This window comes from Carcharhinus amblyrhynchos, chromosome 12, assembly GCF_965287045.1.
Source record: "Carcharhinus amblyrhynchos chromosome 12, sCarAmb.v2.hapA, whole genome shotgun sequence".
In the NCBI taxonomy this organism is placed as follows: domain Eukaryota; kingdom Metazoa; phylum Chordata; class Chondrichthyes; order Carcharhiniformes; family Carcharhinidae; genus Carcharhinus; species Carcharhinus amblyrhynchos.
The window spans coordinates 31040764-31054915 of NC_137335.1; positions in this window are offsets into that span (position 1 = coordinate 31040764).

Sequence of the window (14152 nt, forward strand, 5' to 3'; positions counted from 1 at the left end):
AGAGACCAGCAGCTAATATAAAAGGGAAGCCCATGGTTTTCTCTAAGTAGAAATAAAAATAGGAATAAAAGTGTGATGGAGAACATTACTGAGCAGTACAGGCCCTTCGGCCCTTGATATTGCACCAACCAAAGTACTGTGCTTCTGTTTTTACAAAGGAAGAAAATGCTATCCAAGCTGAGATGAGAAAGGAGGTAACTGATACACCAGAAAAATTTATAATTGGGATGGGGACAGTATTAGAAAGACTATCTTTATTTAAAATTGAAAGGTACCAGAATCAATCAAGATACATCCAAGGATGCCGAGAGAAGTGAGAGTGGAATTGCAGAGGCATCTAATGATAGCCTTCTAGCCATTCTTAAACATATAGGAATTCTCCATTCTATAGGAATGGAGAATTGCAAATATTACATCCTTATTCAGGAAAGCTTTAAGCATAAAGCCAGCAACAACAAAACCAGTCAGTTTGACTTCAATGGTAAGGAAACTTCTGGAAACTATAGTTTGGGACAAAATTAAGTCACTTAGACAAGTGCAGGATAATTTTTAAAAAAGCCAGCATCGATTCATTAAGGGAAAATCATGTTTAACTAACTTGCTGGAGTTTTTTGAAGACATTTTTGATATGAAGTAAATTGATTTTCAAAAGGCATTTGATACAGTGCCACACAAACAGACTTGTGAGCAAAATTCAAGTTCATGGAAAAAAGTGGAAAATGAGCACTTGAATAAGAAATCAGCAGAGTGATAGGAAACAGAGTGTAGTGATAAGTAGTTGTTTTTCCAATTGAAGGATGTTTATAATGAAGTTGCGCAGGGGTCAGTGTTAGGACTCTTGCTTGTCTTGATGCACATTAATGACCTAGACTGTCATATGCAGGGCATGATTTCAAAATTTGCAGAGAATACGAAGATTGGAAACATTGTCAACTGTGATGAAGATAGGCTTTAACTTCAAAAGGAGATAGACATGTTGGCGTGTTGTCAGACAAATGACAGATGAAATTTAATGCAGAGAATTGTGAGGTGATTAATTTTGGCAGGAAGAATGTAGAGAGTCAATATAAAGTAAAGAAGTGTGGGGGTTTGTATGTATATTAGTCATTGGAGATAGAAGAGCATGCTGAGACATAATTAAGTATATAGTATTTTAGGCTTTATTAACAGGAGCATGGAGTAAAAGAGTAAAGAGATCACGCAGAGCATGTATATCATAGTAGTTAGGCCTCATCTGGTGTACTGCATCTAATTCTGGCCATCATATTTGAGGAAGGATGGGGAGACATTGGAAATTCACAAAAATCATTCCAGAGGTAAAGAACTGTAGCAATGAGGATAGAGTGGAGAGATTGAGACTGTTTATCTTGGAGAGAAGAAGGGGACTTGCTAGAGCTATGCAAGAGCTATGAGGGGTATGGATAGGGTGAGAATCTTAAGACAGCATCTCGAACTAGAGGGCATAGGTTGAAAATAATTGTCAAAAGGATTAAAAGTGATGTGATGAGAAGTATTTTCATCCAGAAGGTGTTTGGAGTCTGGAATGATCTTCCTGAGAGGGTGGGTAAAGCAGTTTCGATTGAAGGGCTCAAAGGGAATTGGATTGTGATCTGAAAAGGAAGAACATGCAACGTTCAGGCACAGGTGTGGGTCCAGGTACAATGCTCTTTTAGAGACCCAGTGCTGACTCAGTGGACCAAATGCCGTCCTTCTGCAGTGTAAAGATTCTACGTGCTTTTTTGAAGATGCAGGGCAGGATATGTGGCTTAGCTTGTCCTGAAACCATAAAACCTCACCCGAGGTCAACAGCTATTTCCATGGTCTAACCCTTGCCCGTTCCAATTCTTGTGGTGGGCAGGACAGTAAAATGTCTAATGTTTATTGTTTCTGGCTGACCTTTTAAAAATAAACTGAAATTCTTTTAAGTCAATGGAGACTGCTAGGTGGTGACAATCTACAAAATTGCATTTCACTAGGTGAGATGGAAAATAACAAACAGTTATTTTCCCTCTGGGGAGTGTGAAATACTCCAATTCCCGTTGGTCTTACACCATCCTGAAACTTTTCAAAGGTTTCTAAGATGAGATGGGAAATGCCCAGACTGAGGGGCTGAAGTGTATATATTTTAATGCAAGGAGTATAGTGAATAAGGTAGATGAGCTTAGGGCGTGGATTGCTGTTTGGGATTGTGATGTGGTGGCCATTACGGAGACTTGGATGTCTCAGGGACAGGACTGGGCACTTCAGGTGCCAGGCTTCAGGTGCTTCAGGAAGGACAGGGAGGGTGGCAGAAGGGGTGGTGGAGTGGCACTGTTGATCAGGGATAGTGTCGTGGCTACAGAGAAAGAGGATGTCGTGGAGGGATTGTCTACAGAATCTCTGTGGGTGGAAGTTAGGAACAGCAAAGGGTCAAAAACTTTGCTGGGTGTATTCTATAGGCCGCCCAATAGTGACAGGAAAGTTGAAGTGCAAATAGGGAAACAGATTCTGGAGAGATGTTTTAATAACAGAGTTGTCACGATGGGAGACTTCAATTTCCCAAACATCGACTGGAATATCCCTAGGGTAAGGGGTATAGATGGGGAAGGGTTTGTTAGGTGTGTTCAGGAAGGTTTCCTGACGCAGTATGTGGACAAGCCTACGAGGGGAGAGGCTGTACTTGACCTGGTACTGGCGAATGAACCAGGGCAGGTGATGGATCTTTCGGTAGGTGAGCATCTTGGAAATGGTGACCATAATTCTATCTCCTTCACAATTGCGTTGGAACGAGATAGGATCAGGCAGGCTAGGAAGGTGTTTGTCTGGGGTAAGGGGAGATACGAAGAAGTCAGGAAGTTACTTGGACAAATAAACTGGAAGGAGGCGTTCTTAGGGAAAAGTACCGAAGGAAGGTGGCAGATATTCAAGGAATGTGTGTCTGGAGCTCTGAATGACAACGTTCCGATGAGACGAGGGGGTTTTGGTGGGTCGAGGGAACCGTGGTGCACAAAGGAAGTGTTGAACCTAGTCAGGAAGAAAAGGAAGGTGTACAAGAGGTTCAGGGAATTAGGAGATGTTAAAGATCTTGAGGAGTATAAGGACTGTAGGAAGGAACTTAAAAGGGAAATTAGGAGAGCCAGAAGGGGTCATGAGAAGACCTTGGCGGGTAAGATTAAGGAGAATCCCAAGGCCTTCTATAAATATGTGAAAGGTAAAAGGATAAGAAGAGAAGGGATAGGACCTATAAAAGGTGAGGGGGGGAAAGGTTTGTGTGGAACCAGAAGAAATGGCGGAGGTGCTTAACGAGTACTTCGCCTCAGTATTCACAGTGGAAGCCGATCTGGGAGATTTTGTTATGGATTTGCAGCAGATGGAAAGGATTGAGTACGTGAATATTAAGGAGGAGGATGTGTTGGAACTTTTGAATTCTATCAAGGTAGATAAGTCGCCGGGACCAGATGGGATGTACCCCAGGATACTGTGGGAGGCGAGGGAAGAGATTGCAGAGCCCCTGGCGATGATCTTTGCGTCGTCAATGGAGACGGGAGAGGTTCCGGAGGATTGGAGGATTGCGGATGTAGTTCCCATTTTCAAGAAAGGGAACAGAGATAGCCCGGGAAATTACCGACCGGTGAGTCTAACCTCAGTGGTTGGTAAGCTGATGGAGAGGCTTCTGAGGGACAAGATTTACGAACATTTGGAGAGGTTTGACATGATCAGGAATAGTCAGCATGGATTTGTCAAGGGCAGGTCGTGCCTTACAAGCCTAGTTGAGTTCTTCGATAATGTGACTGAACACATTGACGAAGGAAGTGCCGTGGACGTAGTGTACATGGACTTCAGCAAGGCGTTTGATAAGGTCCCCCATGCAAGACTTCTTGAGAAGGTGAGAGGCCATGGGATCCAAGGGCCTTTGGCCTTGTGGATCCAGAACTGGCTTGCCTGTAGAAGGCAGAGAGTGGTTGTGGATGGGGCTTTTTCTGAATGGAGGTCAGTCACCAGCGGAGTGCCTCAAGGATCTGTTCTGGGACCCTTGTTGTTTGTCATTTTCATAAATGACCTGGATGAGGAAGTGGAGGGATGGGTAAGTAAGTTCGCTGATGACACGAAGGTCGGTGGTGTTGTGGATGATCTGGAAGGATGGCAAAAGTTGCAGCAGGACATAGATAGGATGCAGGACTGGGCGGAGAAGTGGCAGATGGACTTCAACGCGGATAAATGTGTAGTCGTCCATTTTGGCAGAACCAACGGGATGAACGAGTACACTATCAAGGGCAGAAGTCTGAGTAGTGTTGAGGAGCAGAAGGATCTTGGGGTCCGGGTCCACAGGACTCTTAAATCGGCCTCGCAGGTGGAGGAGGTGGTCAAGAAGGCGTATGGTGTACTGGCCTTCATTAATCGAGGGATTGAGTTTAGGAGTCGGGAGGTAATGCTGCAACTTTATAAGACCCTTGTCAGGCCTCATTTAGAGTATTGTGTGCAGTTCTGGTCGCCTCACTATAGGAAAGATGTAGAAGCTATTGAAAGGGTACAGAGGAGATTTACAAGGATGTTGCCTGGACTGGGAGGCATGCCTTATGAAGTTAGGTTGAGGGAGCTGGGACTCTTTTCCCTGGAGAGACGAAGGTTGAGAGGCGACCTGATAGAAGTTTACAAAATGTTGAGAGGAATGGATAGGGTGGACTCTCAGAGGGTATTTCCCCAGGTTGAAATGGTCGCTACGAGAGGACACAGATTTAAGGTGCGGGGAGGGAGGTTCAGAAGTGATGTTAGGGGTAAGTTTTTCACTCAGAGGGTGGTGAGTGAATGGAATCGGCTGCCGTCAGTGGTGGTGGAGGCGAACTCGCTGGGGTCTTTTAAAAGACTCCTGGATGAGTATATGGGGTTTAATGAGATTGAGGGTTATAGATAGGTCTGTAGGTTGGTAGGTGATGATGTGATCGGCGCAACTTGTGGGCCGAAGGGCCTGTTTGTGCTGTAGTGTTCTATGTTCTATGTTCTATGAAACATGAAAATGCAATTAGTTGTTCCAAAACAATGACTGCGGCAGATGTGAATTCATTGAATTTTTCTGGAAGATACAGCCAGAAGGGTATTTTAAGAGAATGTTGTCAAGATGAGAGATCAGAAGTCAGGATGTTGTACTGAAAATAGGCTGCAAGAGGTGTTTTTTCTATCCTCTCTCGTAAAAGTATTGTGACCAGATTTGCTAGATTTGCAAAGTAAGAATCCTGAGAAGAGAAATCCACTGCAAACCAAGATCTGTGGGAATAAAATGTAGAAATCTGCACCATGTAAATATACCCAGGAAGACAACTGAACAAAATGACTGCAATGTGAAATCATTGTATTGAGACCAACTGAACTACAGCTAACCACATACCCCTTTGTTTCATCTTCACGTCGTTAGTGTATGCTTAAACTGGACCAGATGCTGGGCAACACGACAGCTCAGTGACTATCACTGTTTGCTGTGCAGATACATGGATTTGGGCCAGTGTCTGTGGGAGTTTGCGCATTCTCCCCATGTTTGCGTGGGTTTTCTCTGGGTGCTCTGGTTTCCTCCCACGCCCCAGAGATGTGGTATTAGGCTGATTGGTGTAACAAATTGTCCCTAAATTAGTCTTCCCTCAATGTGGAATGCCATAAGCATAGACGAGGGTCATGGGTCGAGGGGGGACTCATAATGTTAAAATGGCGGCGTGGGCTTGTTGGGCTGAAGGGCCTGTTTCCCGGGCTGTTTTGTTCTTTGTGCTTTGTTCATCACAAACTGAAACAATCCTTAAGCCTTCTGGCATCTGTACTGGTATGTGTGAGCCTGGGGAATTTGCATGGTTGCGATTTACTAAGCTTTTTTAAATTCAGAAAATAGTTTCAATAAACCTACTCTGTTTTTCATTTAACCTAAAGAATCTATTTAACTAATTTTTTGTAATCTAAAAGCATACATAGTGGGACTCCCAGTATTGGCAAAGCGTATCCTCTCTAAATTCACAAAACAAATCCTATTATTGTCAGACATACAATGATAAAATGGTGAGTCATTTTTACTCCTCCTCATGTGGTCATAACAATAACACCTGGATGTGTGCAGCTCCAAAACACTCAATAAGCTCAAGAACACCATCGAGGATAAAGCAACCCAATTGACTGGTATCTGTCATGGATCTGCCAGTAACAGCAGTAACAAGAGCTTAACAGAGCCTGATAAGATGTGATTTGCCCATCAACAGTTCAAAATCTGCCTAGTGACAGCAGTAGCAGGCATTGAAAAGATGTGTTTTAGTTTATTCAGTTGTGTCACAAGTAGGCTTATATTAACACTGCAGTGAAGTTACTGTGAAAATCCCCTAGTTGCCATTCTGGTACATTGAGAGACAATTTAGCTTGGCCAATGCACCTAACCACCTTGTCTTTTGGACTATGGGGGGAAACCAGTGTACCGGGAGGAAACTCATGCAGACATGGAGAGAACGTACAGACTCCACACAGACAGTGACCCAAGCTGGGAATTTAACCAGAATCTCAGGCATTGCGAAACAGCAGTGCTAACCAATGTGCCACCATGCTTTGCCCAGTAATGAAATTAGCAGGCATTTTGATAGAACCAGGTGTAAATCACCCTATTAGTAGGAAACAGTTTACCTAGATGACTGAGAGATCAGTGGAGATACACACAAGCTAATCTCCTGAGCTACAAAATTTGAGAAATGCAGACACACAAATATACAGAAGGAAAAATCAAAGAGGTAAAATGGTATAATTGCCAGCACCCTCAGAAGCAGGCAGTTTATATCTCGCAGTCGAGAGGCAAGTTTACATTTAATAGCCTGAGAGGCCAATCCAAAACTTGTAAACTTTTACAAAGATTTCCGCACTGAATTGGCTCGAAGACTTAGATGTGGGTCCAGCCTCCTAGCCTGGACTGAGTTTTGTAAAGGCAGTTTAAATATCTTTGCTGAACCAGGAAAACAAGTTTTGCAGATCCAGTACTCAGCCTTTTATTGTGTGGTAACTGTGAGCTGGATTTGGCTTATAGATTTATCTAATTTGGATGTTAGAACATAGAACATGGAACACTACAGCACAAACAGGCCCTTCGGCCCACGAGTTGTGCCGATCACATCAACACCTACCAACCTACAGACCTATCTATAACCCTCAATCTCATTAAACCCCATATACTCATCCAGAAGTCTTTTAAAAGACCCCAGCGAGTTCGCCTCCACCACCACTGACGGCAGCCGATTCCATTCACTCACCACCCTCTGAGTGAAAAACTTACCCCTAACATCACTTCTGAACCTCCCTCCCCGCACCTTAAATCTGTGTCCTCTCGTAGCAACCATTTCAACCTGGGGAAATAGCCTCTGAGAGTCCACCCTATCTATTCCTCTCAACATTTTGTAAACTTCTATCAGGTCGCCTCTCAACCTTCGTCTCTCCAGGGAAAAGAGTCCCAGCTCCCTCAACCTAACTTCATAAGGCATGCCTCCCAGTCCAGGCAACATCCTTGTAAATCTCCTCTGTACCCTTTCAATAGCTTCTACATCTTTCCTATAGTGAGGCGACCAGAACTGCGCACAATACTCTAAATGAGGCCTGACAAGGGTCTTATAGAGTTGCAGCATTACCTCCCGACTCCTAAACTCAATCCCTCGATTAATGAAGGCCAGTACACCATACGCCTTCTTGACCACCTCCTCCACCTGCGAGGCCGATTTAAGAGTCCTGTGGACCCGGACCCCAAGATCCTTCTGCTCTTCAACACTACTCAGACTTCTGCCCTTGATAGTGTACTCGTTCATCCCGTTGGTTCTGCCAAAATGGACGACTACACATTTATCTCCATTGAAGTCCATCTGCCACTTCTCCGCCCAGTCCTGCATCCTATCTATGTCCTGCTGCAGCTTTTGCCATCCTTCCAGACCATCCACAACACGACCAACCTTCGTGTCATCAGCGAACTTACTTACCCATCCCTCCACTTCCTCATCCAGGTCATTTATGAAAATGACAAACAACAAGGGTCCCAGAACAGATCCTTGAGGCACTCCGCTGGTGACTGACCTCCATTCAGAAAAAGCCCCATCCACAACCACTCTCTGCCTTCTGCAGGCAAGCCAGTTCTGGATCCACAAGGCCAAAGGCCCTTGGATCCCATGGCCTCTCACCTTCTCAAGAAGTCTTGCATGGGGGACCTTAACAAACGCCTTGCTGAAGTCCATGTACACTACGTCCATGGCACTTCCTTCGTCAATGTGTTCAGTCACATTATCGAAGAACTCAACTAGGCTTGTAAGGCACGACCTGCCCTTGACAAATCCATGCTGACTATTCCTGATCATGTCAAACCTCTCCAAATGTTCGTAAATCTTGTCCCTCAGAAGCCTCTCCATCAGCTTACCAACCACTGAGGTTAGACTCACCGGTCGGTAATTTCCCGGGCTATCTCTGTTCCCTTTCTTGAAAATAGGAACTACATCCGCAATCCTCCAATCCTCCGGAACCTCTCCTGTCTCCATTGACGACGCAAAGATCATCGCCAGGGGCTCTGCAATCTCTTCCCTCGCCTCCCACAGTATCCTGGGGTACATCCCATCTGGTCCCGGCGACTTATCTACCTTGATGGAATTCAAAAGTTCCAACACATCCTCCTCCTTAATATTCACGTACTCAATCCTTTCCATCTGCTGGAAATCCAGAACAAAATCTCCCAGATCGGCTTCCACTGTGAATACTGAGGCGAAGTACTCGTTAAGCACCTCTGCCATTTCTTCTGGTTCCACACAAACCTTTCCCCCCTCACCTTTTATAGGTCCTATCCCTTCTCTTCTTATCCTTTTACCTTTCACATATTTATAGAAGGCTTTGGGATTCTCCTTAATCTTACCCGCCAAAGTCTTCTCATGACCCCTTCTGGCTCTCCTAATTTCCCTTTTAAGTTCCTTCCTACAGTCCTTATACTCCTCAAGATCTTTAACCTCTCCTAATTCCCTGAACCTCTTGTACACCTTCCTTTTCCTCCTGACTAGGTTCAACACAGCCTTTGTGCACCACGGTTCCCTCGACCTACCAAAACCCCCTTGTCTCATCGGAACGTTGTCATTCAGAGCTCCAGACACACATTCCTTGAATATCTGCCACCTTCCTTCGGTACTTTTCCCTAAGAATGCCTCCTTCCAGTTTATTTGTCCAAGTAACTTCCTGACTTCTTTGTATCTCCCCTTACCCCAGACAAACACCTTCCTAGCCTGCCTGATCCTATCTCGTTCCAACGCAATTGTGAAGGAGATAGAATTATGGTCACCATTTCCAAGATGCTCTCCTACCGAAAGATCCATCACCTGCCCTGGTTCATTCGCCAGTACCAGGTCAAGTACAGCCTCTCCCCTCGTAGGCTTATCCACATACTGTGTCAGGAAACCTTCCTGAACACAGCTAACAAACTCCTCCCCATCCAAACCCCTTACCCTAGGGATATTCCAGTCGATGTTTGGGAAATTGAAGTCTCCCATCACGACAACTCTGTTGTTAAAACATCTCTCCAGAATCTGTTTTCCTATTTGCACTTCAACTTCCCTGTCACTATTGGGCGGCCTATAGAATACACCCAGCAAAGTTTTCGACCCTTTGCTGTTTGTAACTTCCACCCACAGAGATTCTGTAGACAGTCCCTCCACGACATCCTCTTTCTCTGCAGCCATGACACTGTCCCTGATCAACAGTGCCACTCCACCACCCCTTCTGCCACCCTCCCTGTCCTTCCTGAAGCACTTGAAGCCTGGCACCTGAAGTACCCAGTCCTGTCCCTGAGACATCCAAGTCTCCGTAATGGCCACCACATCACAATCCCAAACAGCAATCCACGCCCTAAGCTCATCTACCTTATTCACTACACTCCTTGCATTAAAATATATACACTTCAGCCCCTCAGTCTGGGCATTTTCCATCTCCATCGCCTGTCTAACCTCCCTCCCATACTGCCTGCGGTCCTCCCCTACCTGGGAGCGAACCTCCTCCGTCCCAGTTTCCCCATCACAGTTCCCTCCCCCCATCCTTTCTAGTTTAAAGTCCCCCCGGTAGCCTTAGCCAGTCTTCCCGCCAAGATATTAGTCCCCCTGGTATTTGTTGTTTGCAAAGGGGAGAGTCTGAAGGAGTTCAGGAATAGATATATTTTGGAACAAGGGATAATTTCTATATAAACTATGTGTGTTTAATGATTCATATACTGAATTGTCCTTCACCATCACCATGACTGTTACGAAGTTGGGTAGAGTAATTGTAGATTGGTGTTTGTAAAGTTGTAAAATGCTAGGGAGAAAGCATTGCATGGTCCCTTTAAAAGGTAGAGCCCAACATTTGTACTGAAAGGCTAAGCAGCAGTTTAAGACAACAGGCTTTTGGATTTAGTCAATCAATTTGAATCAGGCACTTAGATATAAGAACCTATTAAATTTAAATCTGATGGTTTTGACAACCTAGCACTAATCTTATTGTAGAAATATTGATATGTCATCACAGGTATAAAAGAAGGTGAAAGTGGGACAAAAAGAGGGAGCAAATGCCACTGGCCAGAGATAACAGCTCACAGTTCTCAGAGAGAGAGAGAGAGAGACTTGGCTTTCATAGGTTCATACATGTCTTAGAGGAAGCACCATCTACATAGCAAAAGTACAAAAGAAGGAAAAGAGAAATTCCAGACAGAAGAATCAACAGAGAAGGCCCAGAATATTTCAGAAGACACAAAACCTGGTTATAATTTAAAGCGTGACTAAATTATATTTTTGTTAATGTATGGGAATTGTATTTATTGGAATAGCATACCATTAGAATCTTGTTTTATTCAGGAATAGTTAATAGAAGTGTTTGTTAATAGTTTAGTTTATTTATCCACTGTTAGTTGAAACAAAGAGCAAACAACAGTACATCACAGGAACAGATCTTTTGGTCCTCCAGGCCTGTGCCGATCACATTTACCTATCTAGACCAAACACTTATATCCCTCAATTGTTCATATGCCTATCAAGATAAGTCTTAAATGCGGCTAATGTAACTGCCTCAACCACCTCATTTGGTAGTGCATTCCAGGCCCCCCCACCATCTGTGTAAAAAGCTTCCCCCACACATCTCCACTGAACCTTTCCCCCTTTTCTTGAACTTGTGCCCCCTTGTAGTTGTCATTTCTGCCCTGGGGAAAAGCTTCCAACTGTTCACACTATCTATACCTTTCATAATTTTATAAACTTCTATTACGTTGCCCCTCAGCCTCCATCTTTCCAGGGAGAACAATCTCAGTTTATTCAATCTCTTCTCATAGCTAATACCCTCCATAATAGGCAACATCCTGGTAAGCATTTTCTGCACTCTCTCCAAAACCTCCACATCCTTCTAGTGACCAGAATTGGACATAGTATTCCAAATGTGGCCTAACCAACGTTTTATGCAACCGTAACATAATATGTCAACTTTTACACTCAGTGCCCCATCTGATGAAGGCAAGCATGCTATCTGCTTTCTTCGCCACCTTTTCTACCTGTGCTGCCACTTTTAAGGATCTGTGGACCTGCATGCCCAGATCTCTCTGTGTGTCTATGTTCCTGATTGTTCTGTCATTTATTTTGTAGCTCCTACCTGAACTGGATCTACCAAAATGCATCACCTCGCATTTATCTAGATTAAATTCCATAAACCATTTCTCCATCTAATTTTCCAGTCTATCTATATCCTGCTGTATTCTCTGACAGTCTTCATCACTATCCACAGCTCCACCAATCTTAGTATCATTCGCAAACCTGCTAATCAGACCAGCAAGTTTTCTTCCAAGTCATTTATATATATTACAAACAGCAGAGGTCCCAACACTGACCCCTGAGGAATGCCATTCGTTACGAACCTCCATTCAGAAAACACCCTTCCACCACGACTCTTGGTCTTCTATGGCCAAGCCAATTCTGAATCTATTAAGCTTATTCACCACTGATCCCATGAAATTTAATCTTTTGCACCAGCCTGCCATGAGGGACCTTGTCAAATGCCTTACTAAAGTCCATGTAGACAACATCCATAGCCCTTCCTTCATCAATCATTTTTGTCATCTCCTCCAAAAACTCAACTAAATTAGTGAGACATGACCTCCCACCTACAAAGGTGGGAACCCAGCCTGCAGGTGCAGCAGGTGGTCAGGAAGGCAAATGGGATGCTGGCCTTCATAGCGAGGGGGATTGAATATAAAAGTAGGGAGGTCTTGCTGCAGCTGTATAGGGCATTGGTGAGGCCGCAGCTGGAGTACTGTGTGCAGTTTTGGTCGCCGCACTTACGCAAGGATATTTTGGCCTTGGAGGGAGTGCAGAGGAGGTTTACTAGGCTGATACCGGAGTTGAGGGGGTTGAGCTATGAGGAGAGGCTGAATAAACTAGGCTTGTACTCGTTAGAGTTTAGAAGAATGAGGGGAGATCTCATTGAGACGTATAAGATGATGAATGGGATGGATAGGATAGAGGTGGAGAGACTCTTCCCGCTCAGAAAGGACAGTAGGACTAGGGGGCACAGCCTCAAGATAAAGGGGGGGCGGTTTAGAACGGAGTTGAGGAGGAACTTCTTCACTCAAAGGGTGGTGAATCTCTGGAATTCTCTGCCCGTTGAAGTGGTGGAGGCTGCCTCGCTAAATATTTTTAAGATGCGGGTTGATGGGTTTTTGATAAGAGAGGGGATTAAGGGTTGTGGGGAGAGGGCGGGAATGTGGAACTGAGCCACGACAGATCAGCCATGATCTTAATGAATGGCGGGGCAGGCTCGAAGAGCTAGATGGCCTACTCCTGCTCCTATTTCTTATGTTCTTATGTTCAAAACCTGTATGTCGCTAACAAGACCATTCAGTTCCAAATGTGTATAGATCCTATTCCTAAGAATCTTCTCCAACAGTTTCGCTATCACTGACGTCAAGCTCACTGGCTTATAATTACCTGGGTTATCCTTGCTACCCTTCTTAAATAATGGAACAACATTGGCAGTCCTCCAATCCTCTGGTACCTCACCAGTGGCCAACAGAGAAACAAAGATTTTTGTCAGAGGTCCGGCAATTTCACCTCTTGCCTCCCTCAGTAATCTGGGATAGATGCCACCTGGCCCTGGGGATTTGTCTACTTAATGCTTTTTAATTCACCTAACACTTCTTCCCTCATAATGATGACTTGTTCTAAAGAGTTTACACACCCATCTAAGACACCATTAATCAATGTGTCCCTCTCCTTTGTGAAAACCGATGTGAAGTATTCATTAAGGATCTCACCCACTTCCATTAGTTCTACACATAATTTCCCTCCTTTGTCCTTGAGTGGACCAACTCTTTCTCCAGCTACCTTCTTGTTCTTAATATATGTATAAAATGCCTTGGGATTCTCCTCAATTCTGTCTGCCAAGGACATTTCGTGACCCCTTCTTGCCCTCCCAACTTTCTGTTTGAGCTCTCCGCTACTTTCCCTGTATTCTTCAAATGTTTCATCTGCTTTAATTGTCTAGACTTCATTTTCTTTTTGACTAGACTCACAATTTCCCTGATCATCCACAGGTCCTGTATCCTGCTTTTCCTGTCCTTCCTTTTCATAGGCTCATGCCTGTCCTGCACTCAGATCAACTGCTCCTTAAAAGTCTCCCCACATGCCAAATGTGGATTTAACTTCAAACAGCCTCTCCCAAACAATAGCCTCCAAGTCCTGCCTAATTTGGTTGTAGTTAGCCGTCCACCAATTTAGCACCTTAACCCTCGGACACTTGTCCTTTTCCATCAATTCCTGAAAGCTTACGGAATTGTGATCACTGTTTGCCACATGTTTCCCCATTGCGACTTTGATGACCTGGCCAAGCTCATTCCCTAGTACTTGGTCCACTATGCTCATCCCCAATCTTTCCACTTGCTGACCTACTGTTCTGATCCCCCACTCCCCTGCCACATTAGTTTAAACCTACCCGAACCATACTAACAAACTTCCCAGCCAGCATATCGGTGCCCCTCCAGTTCAGGTGCAATCGAGCCTTCTTCTACAGGCCCAATATTCCCTGGAAGGCACCTCAATAATCCAAAAAACTGAAACCCTCCCTCCTGCGTCAGTTCTTTAGCCACATGTTCAGCTGCACTATCTTTCTGTTCCTAACCTCACTAGTATGTGGCATG